Source organism: Procambarus clarkii, chromosome 56 (genome assembly GCF_040958095.1).
Source record: "Procambarus clarkii isolate CNS0578487 chromosome 56, FALCON_Pclarkii_2.0, whole genome shotgun sequence".
NCBI classification, from domain to species: Eukaryota; Metazoa; Arthropoda; class Malacostraca; order Decapoda; family Cambaridae; genus Procambarus; species Procambarus clarkii.
Window position 1 is genome coordinate 1,521,501 of NC_091205.1, and position 7,000 is coordinate 1,528,500.

Here is a 7,000-nt window from a genome sequence, read left to right on the forward strand (position 1 = left end):
GACCAAAGAGCCAGAGCTCAACCCCCGCAAGCACAATTAGGTAAGTACAATTAGGCAATTAGGTAAGTACACACACACACACACACACACACACACACACACACACACACACACACACACACACACACACACACACACACACACACACACACACACACACACACACACACACACACACACACACACACACACACACACACACACACACACACACACACACACACACACACACACACACACACACACACACACACACACACACACACACACACACACACACACACACACACACACACACACACACACACACACACACACACACACACACACACACACACACACACACACACACACACACACACACACACACACACACACACACACACACACACACACACACACACACACACACACACACACACACACACACACACACACACACACACACACACACACACACACACACACACACACACACACACACACACACACACACACACACACACACACACACACACACACACACACACACACACACACACACACACACACACACACACACACACACACACACACACACACACACACACACACACACACACACACACACACACACACACACACACACACACACACACACACACACACACACACACACACACACACACACACACACACACACACACACACACACACACACACACACACACACACACACACACACACACACACACACACACACACACTTACTACATAGCCATATAAGAAGGAAGATGTCGGTAAATGACCAAGTGACAAGACTGAGGAAAACAGAAGGGGCATACACAGAAAGCGACAAGGAAATCTGCGAGGTACTGAATGCAAAATTCCATGGAGTGTTCACAACCGAGCCTGAGCAGCTCCCATTGTTAGAAGAGATTACCCAAGATGAAAGACTATCGGATATAGAGGTGACAGCAGAGGATGTAATGAAACAGTTGACAACACTGGATGCAAATAAAGCTGTTGGACCAGACAAAGTATCACCGTGGATACTCAAAGAGGCAGCGCAGGCTCTCAGCGTGCCTCTGGCAATGATCTTTAATGAGTCACTTATGTTGGGAGAATTGCCCAGTTGCTGGAAGGAGGCAAATGTCGTACCGATTTTCAAAAAGGGTGATAGGGAGGAGGCACTTAACTACAGACCCGTATCACTGACAAGCATCCCCTGCAAAATTCTTGAAAGAATAATTAGGCTAAGACTTGTTGAGCACCTGGAGAGCATTGGGTTTGTAAACAAGCACCAACATGGGTTCTGGACAGGGAAATCATGCCTAACAAACCTTTTAGAATTCTATGATAAAGTAACAAGGATAAGGCAGGACAGAGAAGGCTGGGCAGACTGCATATTTCTTGACTGCCAAAAGGCCTTTGATACGGTACCGCACATGAGACTGCTATACAAACTTGAGAGGCAGGCAGGAGTAAGCGGAAAGGCCCTAGTATGGGTGAAGAACTACCTAACAGGAAGGAGCCAGAGGGTAATGGTAAGGGGCGAAAAGTCGGACTGGCGAACAGTAACAAGTGGAGTACCTCAAGGATCGGTGCTGGGACCAATCCTCTTTCTAATTTACGTAAATGATATGTTTACAGGAGTGGAATCATACATGTCAATGTTTGCAGATGACGCAAAATTAATGAGAAGAGTTGTGACAGACGAGGATTGTAGGATCCTCCAAGAGGACTTAAACAGGCTGTAGAGATGGTCAGGGAAATGGCTACTGGAGTTTAACACCAGTAAATGTAAAGTTATGGAAATGGGATCAGGTGACAGGAGACCAAAGGGACAGTACACAATGAAGGGGAACAGCCTACCTGTAACGATTCGAGAAAGAGACCTGGGAGTGGATGTGACACCTAATCTAACTCCTGAGGCACATATAAATAGGATAACGACAGCAGCGTACTCTACACTGGCGAAAATTAGAACTTCATTCAGAAACCTAAATGAGGAAGCTTTTAGGGCGCTTTACACTGCCTACGTGAGACCCGTCTTAGAGTATGCCGCGCCATCATGGAGCCCCCACCTGAAGAAACACATAAAGAAACTGGAGAAGGTTCAGAGGTTTGCGACGAGGCTTGTCCCAGAGCTACGAGGGATGGGATATGAAGAGCGGCTGAAGGAACTGAACCTTACGACACTAGAGAAAAGAAGGGAGAGAGGAGATATGATAGGGACATATAAAATACTCAGGGGAATTGACAAAGTGGAAATAGATGAAATGTTCACACGTAATAATAACAGAACGAGGGGACATGGGTGGAAACTGGAAACTCAGATGAGTCACAGAGATGTTAGGAAGTTTTCTTTTAGCGTGAGAGTAGTAGAAAAATGGAATGCACTTGGGGAACAGGTTGTGGAAGCAAATACTATTCATACTTTTAAAACTAGGTATGATAGGGAAATGGGACAGGAGTCATTGCTGTAAACAACCGATAGCTAGAAAGGCGGGATCCAAGAGTCAATGCTCGATCCTGCAAGCACATATAGGTGAGTACATATAGGTGAGTACACACACACACACACACACACACACACACACACACACACACACACACACACACACACACACACGCACGCACGCACGCACGCACGCACGCACGCACGCACGCACGCACGCACGCACGCACGCACGCACGCACGCACACACACACACACACACACACACACACACACACACACACACACACACACACACACACACACACACACACACACACACACACACACACACACACACACACACACACACACACACACACACACACACACACACACACACACACACACACTTACTACATAGCCATATAAGAAGGAAGATGTCGGTAAATGACCAAGTGACAAGACTGAGGAAAACAGAAGGGGCATACACAGAAAGCGACAAGGAAATCTGCGAGGTACTGAATGCAAAATTCCATGGAGTGTTCACAACCGAGCCTGAGCAGCTCCCATTGTTAGAAGAGATTACCCAAGATGAAAGACTATCGGATATAGAGGTGACAGCAGAGGATGTAATGAAACAGTTGACAACACTGGATGCAAATAAAGCTGTTGGACCAGACAAAGTATCACCGTGGATACTCAAAGAGGCAGCGCAGGCTCTCAGCGTGCCTCTGGCAATGATCTTTAATGAGTCACTTATGTTGGGAGAATTGCCCAGTTGCTGGAAGGAGGCAAATGTCGTACCGATTTTCAAAAAGGGTGATAGGGAGGAGGCACTTAACTACAGACCCGTATCACTGACAAGCATCCCCTGCAAAATTCTTGAAAGAATAATTAGGCTAAGACTTGTTGAGCACCTGGAGAGCATTGGGTTTGTAAACAAGCACCAACATGGGTTCTGGACAGGGAAATCATGCCTAACAAACCTTTTAGAATTCTATGATAAAGTAACAAGGATAAGGCAGGACAGAGAAGGCTGGGCAGACTGCATATTTCTTGACTGCCAAAAGGCCTTTGATACGGTACCGCACATGAGACTGCTATACAAACTTGAGAGGCAGGCAGGAGTAAGCGGAAAGGCCCTAGTATGGGTGAAGAACTACCTAACAGGAAGGAGCCAGAGGGTAATGGTAAGGGGCGAAAAGTCGGACTGGCGAACAGTAACAAGTGGAGTACCTCAAGGATCGGTGCTGGGACCAATCCTCTTTCTAATTTACGTAAATGATATGTTTACAGGAGTGGAATCATACATGTCAATGTTTGCAGATGACGCAAAATTAATGAGAAGAGTTGTGACAGACGAGGATTGTAGGATCCTCCAAGAGGACTTAAACAGGCTGTAGAGATGGTCAGGGAAATGGCTACTGGAGTTTAACACCAGTAAATGTAAAGTTATGGAAATGGGATCAGGTGACAGGAGACCAAAGGGACAGTACACAATGAAGGGGAACAGCCTACCTGTAACGATTCGAGAAAGAGACCTGGGAGTGGATGTGACACCTAATCTAACTCCTGAGGCACATATAAATAGGATAACGACAGCAGCGTACTCTACACTGGCGAAAATTAGAACTTCATTCAGAAACCTAAATGAGGAAGCTTTTAGGGCGCTTTACACTGCCTACGTGAGACCCGTCTTAGAGTATGCCGCGCCATCATGGAGCCCCCACCTGAAGAAACACATAAAGAAACTGGAGAAGGTTCAGAGGTTTGCGACGAGGCTTGTCCCAGAGCTACGAGGGATGGGATATGAAGAGCGGCTGAAGGAACTGAACCTTACGACACTAGAGAAAAGAAGGGAGAGAGGAGATATGATAGGGACATATAAAATACTCAGGGGAATTGACAAAGTGGAAATAGATGAAATGTTCACACGTAATAATAACAGAACGAGGGGACATGGGTGGAAACTGGAAACTCAGATGAGTCACAGAGATGTTAGGAAGTTTTCTTTTAGCGTGAGAGTAGTAGAAAAATGGAATGCACTTGGGGAACAGGTTGTGGAAGCAAATACTATTCATACTTTTAAAACTAGGTATGATAGGGAAATGGGACAGGAGTCATTGCTGTAAACAACCGATAGCTAGAAAGGCGGGATCCAAGAGTCAATGCTCGATCCTGCAAGCACATATAGGTGAGTACATATAGGTGAGTACACACACACACACACACACACACACACACACACACACACACACACACACACACACACACACACACACACACACACGCACGCACGCACGCACGCACGCACGCACGCACGCACGCACGCACGCACGCACGCACGCACACACACACACACACACACACACACACACACACACACACACACACACACACACACACACACACACACACACACACACACACACACACACACACACACACACACACACACACACACACACACACACTTACTACATAGCCATATAAGAAGGAAGATGTCGGTAAATGACCAAGTGACAAGACTGAGGAAAACAGAAGGGGCATACACAGAAAGCGACAAGGAAATCTGCGAGGTACTGAATGCAAAATTCCATGGAGTGTTCACAACCGAGCCTGAGCAGCTCCCATTGTTAGAAGAGATTACCCAAGATGAAAGACTATCGGATATAGAGGTGACAGCAGAGGATGTAATGAAACAGTTGACAACACTGGATGCAAATAAAGCTGTTGGACCAGACAAAGTATCACCGTGGATACTCAAAGAGGCAGCGCAGGCTCTCAGCGTGCCTCTGGCAATGATCTTTAATGAGTCACTTATGTTGGGAGAATTGCCCAGTTGCTGGAAGGAGGCAAATGTCGTACCGATTTTCAAAAAGGGTGATAGGGAGGAGGCACTTAACTACAGACCCGTATCACTGACAAGCATCCCCTGCAAAATTCTTGAAAGAATAATTAGGCTAAGACTTGTTGAGCACCTGGAGAGCATTGGGTTTGTAAACAAGCACCAACATGGGTTCTGGACAGGGAAATCATGCCTAACAAACCTTTTAGAATTCTATGATAAAGTAACAAGGATAAGGCAGGACAGAGAAGGCTGGGCAGACTGCATATTTCTTGACTGCCAAAAGGCCTTTGATACGGTACCGCACATGAGACTGCTATACAAACTTGAGAGGCAGGCAGGAGTAAGCGGAAAGGCCCTAGTATGGGTGAAGAACTACCTAACAGGAAGGAGCCAGAGGGTAATGGTAAGGGGCGAAAAGTCGGACTGGCGAACAGTAACAAGTGGAGTACCTCAAGGATCGGTGCTGGGACCAATCCTCTTTCTAATTTACGTAAATGATATGTTTACAGGAGTGGAATCATACATGTCAATGTTTGCAGATGACGCAAAATTAATGAGAAGAGTTGTGACAGACGAGGATTGTAGGATCCTCCAAGAGGACTTAAACAGGCTGCAGAGATGGTCAGGGAAATGGCTACTGGAGTTTAACACCAGTAAATGTAAAGTTATGGAAATGGGATCAGGTGACAGGAGACCAAAGGGACAGTACACAATGAAGGGGAACAGCCTACCTGTAACGATTCGAGAAAGAGACCTGGGAGTGGATGTGACACCTAATCTAACTCCTGAGGCACATATAAATAGGATAACGACAGCAGCGTACTCTACACTGGCGAAAATTAGAACTTCATTCAGAAACCTAAATGAGGAAGCTTTTAGGGCGCTTTACACTGCCTACGTGAGACCCGTCTTAGAGTATGCCGCGCCATCATGGAGCCCCCACCTGAAGAAACACATAAAGAAACTGGAGAAGGTTCAGAGGTTTGCGACGAGGCTTGTCCCAGAGCTACGAGGGATGGGATATGAAGAGCGGCTGAAGGAACTGAACCTTACGACACTAGAGAAAAGAAGGGAGAGAGGAGATATGATAGGGACATATAAAATACTCAGGGGAATTGACAAAGTGGAAATAGATGAAATGTTCACACGTAATAATAACAGAACGAGGGGACATGGGTGGAAACTGGAAACTCAGATGAGTCACAGAGATGTTAGGAAGTTTTCTTTTAGCGTGAGAGTAGTAGAAAAATGGAATGCACTTGGGGAACAGGTTGTGGAAGCAAATACTATTCATACTTTTAAAACTAGGTATGATAGGGAAATGGGACAGGAGTCATTGCTGTAAACAACCGATAGCTAGAAAGGCGGGATCCAAGAGTCAATGCTCGATCCTGCAAGCACATATAGGTGAGTACATATAGGTGAGTACACACACACACACACACACACACACACACACACACACACACACACACACACACACACACACACACACACACACACACACACACACACACACACACACACACACACACACACACACACACACACACACACACACACACACACACATCTTGTAGCCTCCTACTATCATCCTCTGTTTCAATCCTCCTCATAATTTTTGCCGACGATGCAAAAATTATGAGGAGGATTGAAACAGAGGATGATAGTAGGAGGCTACAAGATGACCTGGATAGACTGAGTGAATGGTCCAACAAATGGCTGTT